The sequence below is a fragment of the Neoarius graeffei genome, chromosome 4, assembly GCF_027579695.1.
Source record: "Neoarius graeffei isolate fNeoGra1 chromosome 4, fNeoGra1.pri, whole genome shotgun sequence".
Lineage (NCBI taxonomy): Eukaryota > Metazoa > Chordata > Actinopteri > Siluriformes > Ariidae > Neoarius > Neoarius graeffei.
The window spans coordinates 45,172,192-45,185,466 of NC_083572.1; positions in this window are offsets into that span (position 1 = coordinate 45,172,192).

The following is a 13,275-nucleotide window of genomic DNA, read 5'->3' on the forward strand; positions in this document are numbered from 1 at the left end:
TAGCCTCATATGGCTAGGTAGCAGGAGCCCCAGGATAGCCAATTGGCTCTGAGCATTGTCTGTAGAAAACATGGTTATCTTTAAAAAGTGAAGCCATCACAGGTCTAGTGCCCTTGCTGTCTGACTGCAGTACAATTTTTAGCCCTGCCCATCCTTGTGTTTTTCAGTGACAAAATAGCCTTTTTTCCATTTCCTTTTTCTCATCTAAAATCTCTTTCCATCTACCTTGTCTAATTCAAGATGATGTCATGCTGATATCTGCACATTTTTACCCCCCCGAAAATAGTCCTTAAAATATTATTTTACTATCTTGTAAGAAGGTGCTACCAATACACACACATTACTGATAATGTTAAGATGAATTTTATTTAAAAAAAAAAAGTCTAGCTAGTTGTCTCAAACAAATTACTTCATTGGTATGATGAATTAGTAACATTTGTCACATCAGTGTCAAAGAATTTGCAGTTCATGCAATAAAATTCCATCCTAAACACATCCATATTAATGATGTATCTCCAGCTGAAACCATTTAAAAGCTTACTTACTTACTTACTTACTGCCTGTTATGCCTCCTGGCATTTAGGGCAGCAATGAAGGATCTCCACTCCTGGTGATTTTGGGCTGTCTTTTGGACACTTTCCCCAGGTCAGATTCATGGTTCGCATCTCCTCCTCCACAGTCCAATGCCAGGTGGTTTTGGGTCTTCCTCTTTTTCTTCTACCTTCTCGTGTCCAATGCAGGGCTAATCTAGGGATGCTGTTTGGCTCTCTTCTCATGACATGCCCTATCCAGTTTCAGTGCAGTCTCATTATGATTATTTTCTATGCTGTTTATCTGGCATCTATCGAGTAGCTCTTGATTAGACATAGTTTTAGGTCAAAATATCCTGCATATTTTCCTCATATATTATTGTAAGAGACCCTACGTGTGGGTGGAGCACAGAGGACGGCAGGACAGAGATCAGGTTTTATAAATGGGCTTTATTGCCACACTTTTCAGTCTAACAATAATATTCACAGACACACAACCGGCGTCTGGTTCAGGGTTTTTGCTCCTTCTGCTCTCGCTCTCCCTCCTGATATAGGGCGCAGTCACTGGGAAGACACACAAACAGGTTAATTGCTCTCAGGTGACGTGATTCTGCCACTTACCTTCCCTGACTCCGCCCTCCTGTCACAGACCGGCGCTTGACCACGCCCCCGCTGCCACATACCCCCACCGCCCGACTCAGGCCGGGCGGCCGTCCGGCCTGCAGCCGACTCCCCCCCCCCCCTTGACGGGAGAGGAAGTCCGCCACGACCATCTGCGCCCCCGGCCTGTGGACCACCTTGAAATTAAAGGGTTGGAGCGCCAGATACCAACGGGTGATCCGCGCGTTGGCATCTTTCATGCGGTGGAGCCACTGGAGGGGCGCGTGGTCCGAACAGAGGGTGAAAGGGCGCCCCAGCAGGTAGTACCGGAGGGCAAGAACCGCCCACTTGATGGCCAGACACTCTTTCTCTATGGTGCTGTAGCGCCCCTCACGCACCGACAGCTTCCTGCTGATATACAGGACCGGGCGGTCCTCCCCCTCCACCTCCTGGGACAAAACCGCCCCCAGCCCTCTGTCCGACGCATCGGTCTGCAACATAAAAGGGAGAGAAAAGTCAGGGGAGTGTAGAAGTGGCCCCCCACACAGTGCAGCCTTTACCTCTGAGAAAGCCCGCTGGCACTGCTCCGTCCACTGGACCGGATCTGGTGCCCCCTTTTTAGTGAGATCAGTCAGCGGGCTGGTGACGTCCGAATAATTAGGTATAAACCTGCGATAATAGCCAGCCAGCCCCAGGAACTGTCTCACCCCCTTTTTGGTCTTGGGCCTCGGGCAGGCCGCAATTGCTGCCGTCTTATTAATTTGGGGACGCACCTGCCCGTTGCCCAAGTGGAAGCCCAGATACTGTACTTCCACCCGCCCAATCGCACACTTCTTTGGGTTGGCTGTGAGCCCCGCTCGCCTCAGCGACCTAAGGACAGCCCTCAGATGTTCGAGGTGCCGCTGCCAGTCATTGCTATAGATGATTATGTCATCTAAATATGCTGCCGCATATGTGGCGTGAGGGCGGAGGACTCTGTCCATCAGCCGCTGAAACGTTGCGGGGGCCCCAAACAGCCCAAACGGAAGGGTGACGAATTGGTGTAAACCAAACGGTGTGGAAAAGGCCGTTTTTTCTCGGGATAGTGGAGTCAAGGGGATCTGCCAATATCCCTTCGTTAAATCCAGTGTCGAATAAAAGCGAGCAGTGCCGAGTCGATCGAGCAACTCATCAATACGAGGCATTGGGTACGCGTCGAATTTAGACACCGCGTTGACTTTTCTATAGTCCACACAGAACCGGACCGACCCGTCGGCCTTGGGTACCAAGACCACCGGGCTGCTCCAGTCACTGTAGGACTCCTCGACGATGCCCATTTCGAGCATGGTCTGAAGTTCTTCCCGAACCACCTTTTTTTTGTGTTCAGGTAGCCTGTAAGGGCGGCTACGCACTACCACCCCCGGGGGCGTCTCTATGTGGTGCTCTATGAGGTTAGTGCGACCGGGCAGGGGCGAGAACACATCCGAAAACTCGGTCTGCAACTGGGCGACCTCCGTGAGTTGGGTCGGGGAGAGGTGGTCTCCACAGGGGACCGGAGAGGTACGTGATGCCAATGTCCCTTTTTGAACCTCCGGCCCCAGCTCCGCCTTCTCTGGAACTACCGACACCAACGCCACGGGGACCTCCTCGTTCCAGAGTTTAAGCAGGTTGAGGTGGTAAATCTGTAGCGCCCCACCCCTGTCCGTTCGCCTCACCTCATAGTCGACGTCCCCGACTCGCCGTGTGACCTCAAAGGGTCCTTGCCACTTGGCGATCAATTTGGAGCTCGACGTGGGCAACAGTACGAGTACCTTATCTCCCGGAGTGAACTCTCTAAGGCGCGTACCCTTGTTGTACAGGCGGGCTTGCCGTTCCTGGGCCTGCCGCAAATTCTCCTGAGTTAGGTGGGTGAGCGTGTGGAGTTTTGCATGCAGGTCCATAACGTACTGAATTTCGTTCTTACTTTGTGAAGGTCCCTCCTCCCAATTTTCCCGCAGCACGTCCAGGATGCCGCGCGGCTTATACCCATATAATAATTCAAACGGGGAGAACCCCGTGGAGGCTTGGGGGACCTCTCGCACTGAGAACAGCAAGGGTTCGAGCCACTTATCCCAGTTACGTGCGTCCTCACTTACGAATTTTTTAATAATATTTTTGAGGGTGCGGTTGAATCGTTCCACTAAACCGTCCGTTTGTGGGTGATACACGCTGGTGCGGATCGGCTTAATCCCCAATAACCCATACAGTTCGCGCAGTGTTCGTGACATAAACGTAGTGCCTTGATCAGTCAGAATCTCTTTTGGGATTCCAACTCGGGAGATGACGCGGAAGAGTGCTTCTGCAATACTGCGTGCTGAGATATTGCGCAGAGGCACTGCTTCCGGGTATCGCATTGCATAGTCCACCAGAACTAATATAAAGCGGTACCCTCGTGCTGACCGATCTAATGGCCCGACGAGATCCATCCCAATTCTCTCAAACGGGGTCTCAATTAACGGTAGAGGGCGCAAAGGCGCTTTTGGAATGGCCGCTGGGTTTACTAACTGGCATTCGCGGCATGCCGTACACCACCTACGGACATCGCCGCGAATCCCCGGCCAATAGAAACGGGCCATTATTCGGGCTAGTGTTTTATCCTGCCCCAAGTGTCCAGCCATGGGATTAAAGTGAGCCGCCTGGAATACCAATTCCCGGCGGCTCTTCGGAATTAAAAGCTGCGTGACGCGCTCTTTAGTTTGAGTGTCCTGCGTCACTCGGTATAATCTATCCTTCATAATCGCGAAGTAGAGGAAGGACGGGGTGGCGTTCGGCTGGAGCGTTTGACCATCGATTACTCTCACTTGGTCAAACGCATGCCGCAGAGTCTCGTCTCGCGACTGCTCTAATGGGAAATCCGCGAGGGATTCCCCAATAGAGAGAGGAGGAGCCGGCGGCTCCTCACTCTGACGCGGAGATGACGTAGACGGCTCTGTGACAGCTGCTCCCGCCAAAGCGACACCGGGACCTCCCCCTGTCAAATGGCAGGACCCACTCTCGACTAGGCGTGTCATTAAACCCCGAAATCCCGGCCAATCAGTCCCCAAAATTAGAGAGTGGGTAAGGCGAGGATTAACCGCCGCCTTTACTATGAATTTTTCCCCTCTGAAAATAATGTGGACCGACACCAAAGGGTAGCTGTGAACATCCCCGTGCACACATAACACCTTCACCCCTTGTGCTCCCCCCAATGCCTCGTTTTGAACCAGGCTTTGGCGAATTGAGGTCTGATTACAACCAGAATCCACCAACGCCTGATATGTAGCCCCTTGGATACTCACCGGTATGCGATACGCTCCGGCCCGATCGAGGGCGGCCTCTGGCGCGTCGGGGATCCGAACCACCGCACCCACTTCCATTGCCGTGCACTGCTGTTGAAGGTGGCCCGGTTCCCTGCAGCGCCAGCAAACCGGCCCGGGCTTTCCCTCTGCACCGGTGATCTGGGGCTCACTCACCTGAGGTGGGGGAGAGACAGACACAGAAGGGAGAAACGGGAGGGCACCGCGGGTGCGGCGGGCCGGCTGGGGGGGTGCCGGCCCCCGCCTCCGCGGAGGGGGTGCCGGCCCCCGCCTCCGCAGAAGGGGAATGGGGCGAGGACAGGACACAGGAGGAGGGGGAGAGAGAGAGAGAGAAGAGGAGAGAAGAGAAGATGCCCTCTGCTGTCCTGCCGCCGGGACAGCCACCAGATGATCCTCCGCCAGCTCGACTGCCTGATCCAGCGACGCCGGGCGGTGGCACTGGACCCACTCCGCGGTTCCGGCTGGTAAGCGGGCGATGAACTGTTCCAGTACCACCTGGTCGACGATTCCCTCGGCGTCGCGATCGTTGGCCCTCAGCCACCGCCAGCAGGCGTCCCGGAGCTGCTGGCCGAACGCGAACGGCCGGCCGACTTCCTCCAGTCGCAACGCGCGGAAGCGCTGGCGCTGTTGCTCCGGTGTGCGCCCCACGCGCTGGAGGACGGCCCGGCGGAGGTCCGCGTAGGCCAGCCGGCGGTCGGCGGGGAGCTGTAGCGCGGCCAGCTGTGCCTCTCCCGTGAGCAGGAGGAGGAGGCGCGCCGCGCGCTGCTCCATCGGCCACCCCGAGGCTTCGGCGACCTGTTCAAACAACGTGATGAACGCCTCGGGGTCGTCCTGCGGGCCCATCTTGGTGACAATGAGGGGAGACGGGCCCGCGGCCGGAGCGCTGGTGGACCCCGCCGACGCGAGGAGATGCCGGAACGCCTCGCGGTCTTCTTGCTGGGCCAGCACCAGGGCTTCGAAGCGCTGCTCCTGCTCCTTTCGGAGCGTGACGAGTGCCTGGTGCTGGCTTTGCTGAGCCGTGGCGAGGGCGTGGACCAGATCGGCGAATGGGGAGGATTCCATGGGGCTGCTGGTTTGGTGCTCCACTGTCCCGGGTTCCGGCACCACTGTAAGAGACCCTACGTGTGGGTGGAGCACAGAGGACGGCAGGACAGAGATCAGGTTTTATAAATGGGCTTTATTGCCACACTTTTCAGTCTAACAATAATATTCACAGACACACAACCGGCGTCTGGTTCAGGGTTTTTGCTCCTTCTGCTCTCGCTCTCCCTCCTGATATAGGGCGCAGTCACTGGGAAGACACACAAACAGGTTAATTGCTCTCAGGTGACGTGATTCTGCCACTTACCTTCCCTGACTCCGCCCTCCTGTCACAGACCGGCGCTTGACCACGCCCCCGCTGCCACAATTATATATAATATTTTTGTGTGTGGAAGACTGACAGTTGGTTGGGGTCACTGGCAGTCATCCTCCAGCATTCTGATCCATATAGAAGAGTGGACAGGATGCAGCTCTGATGCAGCTTAATTTTGGTCTTGGTGCTGTACTATTGAGACCTCTATACACTGAGCATTTTGAAAGCATTCCTAGCCTTGTTGATTTGATTATTGTCATTACAGTATGTGCACCACCATCATATCTAACTATGCTTCCAAGATAAGTGAATTCCTCTGGTGTAAGATCAATTCCATTCACTTGGATTGGTACGGGGTTTGGGATGTTACGTGTCATATAACATCTGTTTTCCTCTGGTTGTGAGGCCAATCTGTTGTGCAAAGGAGCTTAGGCAGGATGTTTTCTCTTGCATGTGCTTGAATATGGGAGATTGGGGCCAAATCATCTGCAAAATCCAGGTCTTCTAATGATGAGAAGAGGGTCTATCGTATACCTCTTGTTTGGTCTTCGGTAGTCCAGCGCATCACCCAGTCGATAGTTATATTGAAGAGCAGCGCAGACATCACACATCCTTGGCTGACTCCTGTCTTCACCTGGAATGTGAGGCTACTGTTTCCCACTCTACAAGTGAAGTTGGCATAGAAGGATTTAATGAGGTCTACTATGTGCTGTGGGATTCCATACATTAAGATATCCCAGACGCTGTCCCAGTGGAGGCTGTCAAAAGCCTTTTCAAAATCAAAGTTGATGTAAATCTGTCTCTGCCATTCTGTGCATTGCTCTGATGTTTCTAAGGGCAAATATCTGGTCAATGCATCCACTTCTGCGACAACCTGCCTGTTCATTTCTTAGCTGTTCATCTACTGCATCCGAGATGTGTTGTATATGTTTTGTCAAAATCTTGCTGGGTATAGACAGGAGTGATCCCATGCCAATTGTTACAACCTCTTAGGCTACATCCACACGACAACGGCAACGAGATGTTATTTAAAAATATATCGCGTCCAAATGGGCAACGATCAGTAAAATATCAGGTCCATATGGCAACGCAACGCTTGCTGAAAACGATGCAATACACATGCCACACCTCTAGGGGCGCTGTAAGACGGTCCCTTTGGAGACAACAGAACAATAGAAGAAGTAAGGACGCATGCGCATAAACTATTATGCGCGAGACTTCATATTAGCCACAAAGTCAGGAAAATCTGTTCGTAAAATTACATTATAATGACCAAATACAATGAAAAGTATTTTTCCAGTCTCACCTGTGAAAGGTAATCCCATGTGATCTCGTTTGGATGGCAAACTTGTTGGTACAGTTAAACACAGCTAATCTTTATTCTCCGCTTTGACCTATCCGATATGGCGGCGAGGATGACGTATGATTCTACGCGGAAGGCGGCGTCTTTAATGGTCCGGAATAAATTGAATGCTGCACGTTGATGGATTAATTTGTTGTTTCTCACCTGTGAAAGGTAATCCCATGTGATCTCGTTTGGATGGTAAACCCGTTGGTACAGTTAAACGCAGCACATGAATCTTTATTCTCTGCTTTGACCTATCCAATATGGCGGCGAGGATGATGTATGATTCTACGCGGAAGGCGGCGTCTTTAATGGTCCGGAATAAATTGAATGCTACACGTTGATGGATTAATTTGCTCTTCTACGCCCTTTTTGAGGAATGTATTGTAGGACTTAAACCGGCATCTGAAGAGGTGAGATCGCTCCTTTTTTTCCCTATTTTTGCTGGCGGGATTGACTCTGCCCTAAGGGCAGAGTCTCTCTCTCTCTCTCGCTCTCACTTTGCACCATTACACAATAAATATTCACAGTGAAAATATTTTGTAAGCGCGTTTCATGAACCAAGTTATAGGATTTGTTGACAACTCGCATCGAGTTCGTTACACTTCTACCCGGCGTGAAGCACTGACAGTCATGTGGTTGTGACGTCATCGTAAACAAATCCGTTCTACTCATCCAGACGACTTCACAACAGCAACGTTGCCAGATCTTTCCACTCTGGAACCCGTTCTCAAAAAGATTGCGTTTTGGGCACCCAAAACGCCGGTGCCATGTGGACGCCAGGCCTAAACGATAAGCAATTGTATCGGAGTCACCTGAATCTGTTGCCGTGTGGACAGGGCCTTAATAGTTGCAGCAATCTCCTCCTTACTTGGTGGCTCAGCACTAATATCCAGGTCATTTTCTGCATGTTGGATATCAGTGTCTAAGGCAGCCTTTCTCAACCGGGGTGCCGTCTGGCTTCGTTAGGGATGCTGTCAAAAAATTATATATTCTAACATTGAAATAAATAAAATAATTCCAGAAAACGATAGTTACACTAATGCAGATCATCGCCGCCTCATGCATCATCAAAATTTGTCTCACGGCCCCCTTTCCCATGTCAAAACGTCACTGCTGGGGTCAGCGTATGGTCAGCACGACTGCATACATTTTATACGGGGGTGCTTTGAGAATTTGCATACTTCTGAAGGGTGCCGTGACTGAAAAAAGGTTGAGAAATGCTGGTCTAGGGTAAGTGGCAGTCTATTTAGAACTTCTTTGAAGTGTTCTGCCCATTGAGCTTATAGGGGCATAGAAGGGGGAGGCAATGGAGCAATGCTGTCTTTGTTTTCTACAGTTGATGACTCCAATTCGACAGACAATGGAACAGCGATTTCCACACTGATTAATTTAATTCTACACTTCCACCAGTGTAAGTTTGTTTTTGTTTTGTAAATGATTGTGGCTTTGTTCTAATTTTCCGTGCTTAATAAATCTGCCCCCAAATCCTTAATTTGCTATAGTTAGACTATAATGCAACAGTAATCCTGCCATCAGGTTCAAGTATGATTATATGGACTAATTTATTTGTCATTGTTGATGAAGGTTATTTCTTCTTGAAGCTTTGTTTATTATGTTACCCAAGACCTTTTGACTATGTTGTGATGTCATTGTCATCATCCCCGAACACTTGGTTAAAGTTAATAGTTTATTTAATGACATATTAGTGATTGAGAGCGCTAACCACAGGTCAATAAATCCTTACAGTTGCGTTCATAATTCTTCATAATGCCTTTTCCCTTTGCTCTCATTTTTCTCTGCAGGTTAACACAAACCATACTGCAGGCACCTATAATGAATTCTCAAGGCACTCATGGAATTGGGGGGCATAATTTACCTTCCTTTACTCTCCATAATTTGTTAGAGTAATAGGTGATGGAGAAGGTGTGAAAGAGAGAAAGTAGAGTTAAAGACTACAAATATATTTTTAAGCCTGTTAAACTGCTTACTAAGGCATTATGTTGGTTTGTTAGGCTCCAGTCTTCATTCTAAAAAAAACCCCAAAACCCTCATTGTTGAATAATGTAGGAAATACTAAAATGTGACAATGTATTGCCACAGTTATTAAAGAACAGTGGTTTTCAACAAAAAAGTGAAGGAAGTGTCTTTTTCTGCCTGTCTCTGCCAAGACTCCAATCCTGACACTGCATTGTTTAATTTACATGACCTGATCTGAGTCTCACACTCTGATATCCCTCTCCAGTCAGCGTTTAATGCCCCATATCCAGTGTTCACTTGTTTTATGACAAAATTTGTACTTGTTGAGAAGAGGACCCTCTGGGGTTCCAGGAACTTTTACAGGATATGGAGTCTGTTTTCATGTAATTGAAAGGACTAACCTTGCAGCCTTCTGAGTGGGGCCCAAACAATAATTACAACACAATGTGTTTTATAATGTAATTTTAAAATGGAATTTTGAATGGTTGCAATTCTAAGGACACCCATTTGTTCAATGTGGAAACTGAGGAATATTATGCAGGAGGTGTGTGTGTGTGTGTGTGTGTGTGTGTGTGTGTGTGTGTGTGTGTGTGTCTATATGGCTGAGGAATTTTTTTTTCTTTTAGCCAATCAGGACCATGGTCAAATTTGAAGTTATTTTTACCCTCCTAACCACCATAGAAGATTAATATTACAGGGGAAGAAATAACATATGCCAGAATGTCACATGCACACACCTTATGACTGACTGGAAAGGTTTTCAGAAATTATGCAGGGTGATAGGAGCAGCGCAGGCCTCCTGAAGTGACATGTCTTTTAAGTGATGCACATGAGGAGGACATGCGCCTCATGGAATAGTATGTCAAAGTAAGGGAACTTCACAGGAGGCATTTGGACATGGTGATGACCTCCATCACCCAGTGGCCCAGTCTCTGTTCAGTCAGAGGAGTTTCCCGTGTCTTTTCTAAGCAACAGCTGAAAAATTTATCTGAGGATTGAATAGCAATCAATATAACAAAATTGAAATATTAAGTGTTAAAAGGCAGGCAATTTGATTAACTATTTAGGCTACGTTCACACTGCAGGCTGAAGTGACTCAAATCCGATCTTTTCGCCCATATGTGACCTGTATACGATCTTTTATTGACAATATGAACGACACAGATCCGATTTTTTCAAATCTGACCCAGGCCGTTTGGATATGTGGTGCTAATTCCGATTCCTATCTGCTCTTTTCATATGCGACTTCAGTCTGAACCGCCAGGTCGCATTCATCCGACTTACACGTCATCAACAAGCCACAAACGTCACTATTCTGCGCTGAAGTAGGCGGCGGGTCTCTCAAAAAAAGTTACAACAACATGGCGCATAATCACGGGCGCAGATAGAGGGTGGGACGAGTCATATTTAAATTCACCTCGTTCGGTCCCCCCTACTTATAGGGAGGAAAAAACGTCTATGCTGTCTTTCTTTGCATAAGGCAAACCTCACGGAAAAATCAAAAGACTAATTACCATTCGGTTTACTGAGGTGCACAGCAGTGTATACATATAGTTGCAACAACTCACATAAAACAAAACAAAGACTGATATTCGGTTGGTTGAGCTGCGCGGACTGCACAGATTGCGAGCTCGAGCTTGGTTGCTATGGTTACTAACAACAAGTTTGACAGGCATATCGGGGTTGGGGTTGGTCTGCTGGCAGCTTTGTCCCCCCCAGTTTTTTGTCCCCCCCAGTTCAAAAAACATATCTGCGCCCCTGCGCATGACATCAATGCGAGGGACGCTTCGGGCTGTGAAGGTTCTGAATCTTCTCAATGGAAGGACGCAGAGGTTAGGGAGCTGATTTCCATTTGGGGGGATGCAGCTATTCAAGCTAGATTGGATGAGTCATACCGCAACCGGGCGGTTTTACTTCCGTAAACACTGGCCATGCTCACTGTATGTGACGTCGTCGTATCCTGCAATGCGCATGCGAAACACTTTTAGGTCGCTTTTCGTTCATACTGAGGATCACATACAAGTCGCATATATTTGTTAATGTGAACGACCTCACAAAAAAATCGGATTTCACAAAAAAATCGGAATTGAGCATTAAGCCTTGCAGTGTGAACGTAGCGTTAGAGAACATAACATCAGGATTAGGACTGGAATTGTTTACACCAAACCAATGGGCTGAACTAATTGCAGTGATGTCCTCTATTTAAAAAAAAAAAACTCATGTAATAATAGAGTCCTGACCTATACATTTTCTTAAACAAATACTAATGGAAACAATCAGAATTCTCAAAAGAACAAGCTCTTCATTAGCACAGGCAATGAATCTAAATCCTTTAAACAAACCAATGATTAAAAAAAATCGAGCTTTTCTGCTGGTCTTTTATCTCCAACATCCCATAAAAGGTAGTAGCACAGTAGCTAAGCTTTGAGTCAGGATTTAGGCTACAGCACAGTACTGACAGGTAAAAGTACAACCCAATTCCAAAAAAGTTGGGACAAAGTACAAATTGTAAATAAAAACGGAATGCAATAATTTACAAATCTCAAAAACTGATATTGTATTCACAGTAGAACATAGACAACATATTAAATGTCGAAAGTGAGACATTTTGAAATTTCATGCCAAATACTGGCTCATTTGAAATTTCATGACAGCAACACATCTCAAAAAAGTTGGGACAGGGGCAATAAGAGGCTGGAAAAGTTAAAGATACAAAAAAGGAACAGCTGGAGAACCAAATTGCAACTCATTAGGTCAATTGGCAATAGGTCATTAACATGACTGGGTATAAAAAGAGCATCTTGGAGTGGCAGCGGCTCTCAGAAGTAAAGATGGGAAGAGGATCACCAATCCCCCTAATTCTGCGCCAACAAATAGTGGAGCAATATCAGAAAGGAGTTCGACAGTGTAAAATTTTAGAGTTTGAACATATCATCATCTACAGTGCATAATATCATCAAAAGATTCAGAGAATCTGGAAGAATCTCTGTGTGTAAGGGTCAAGGCCGGAAAACCACACTGGGCGCCCGTGATCTTTGGGCCCTTAGATGGCACGGAATCACATACAGGCATGCTTCTGTATTGGAAATCACAAAATGGGCTCAGGAATATTTCCAGAGAACATTATCTGTGAACACAATTCACCGTGCCATCCGCCATTGCCAGCTAAAACTCTATAGTTCCAAGAAGAAGCCATATCTAAACATGATCCAGAAGCGCAGACGTCTTCTCTGGGCCAAGGCTCATTTAAAATGGACTGTGGCAAAGTGGAAAACTGTCCTGTGGTCAGACGAATCAAAATTTCAAGTTCTTTATGGAAATCAGGGACGCCGTGTCATTTGGACTAAAGAGGAGAAGGACGACCCAAGTTGTTATCAGTGCTCAGTTCAGAAGCCTGCATCTCTGATGGTATGGGGTTGCATTAGTGCATGTAGCATGGGCAGCTTACACATCTGGAAAGACACCATCAATGCTGAAAGGTATATCCAGGCTCTAGAGCAACATATGCTCCCATCCAGATGACATCTCTTTCAGGGAGGACCTTGCATTTTCCAACATGACAATGCCAAACCACATACTGCATCAATTACAGCATCATGGCTGCGTAGAAGAAGGGTCCGGGTACTGAACTGGCCAGCCTGCAGTCCAGATCTTTCACCCATAGAAAACATTTGGCGCATCATAAAACGGAAGATATGACAAAAAAGACCTAAGACAGTTGAGCAACTAGAATCCTACATTAGGTGGGGTTTACATTAGACCGTATCAGCGGATCATCAGATTAACGTTTTTAAAATGATTAGCGTGCACACAGCAACGCCAATACACGGATACGCTCGGCTCCGCAGGCATCCTGCGCTCCAAATCACTCCGCCCTGAACAGCGAGTGCCCTCTGGAGGGTGCGCACTCCGGCCCTGCACAGCTCACAGAGTGCGCGAGTGAAGCACACGAGCACTGATTCGGGACTGAGCTGCTGTGTGTGTGATCTCAGTGCATATCGGGCATGCGCGTCACTTACCACTTGCAAGTGGAAGGATGGCAAGCCTAAAGACAATCATAACTATACAATGGGCAGTATTTGCAGTATTTTCATACTTTTATACTCTTTAATGAAAGGTGATACAAGGCGGAAGTCCGCGCCGTTTTTCAGC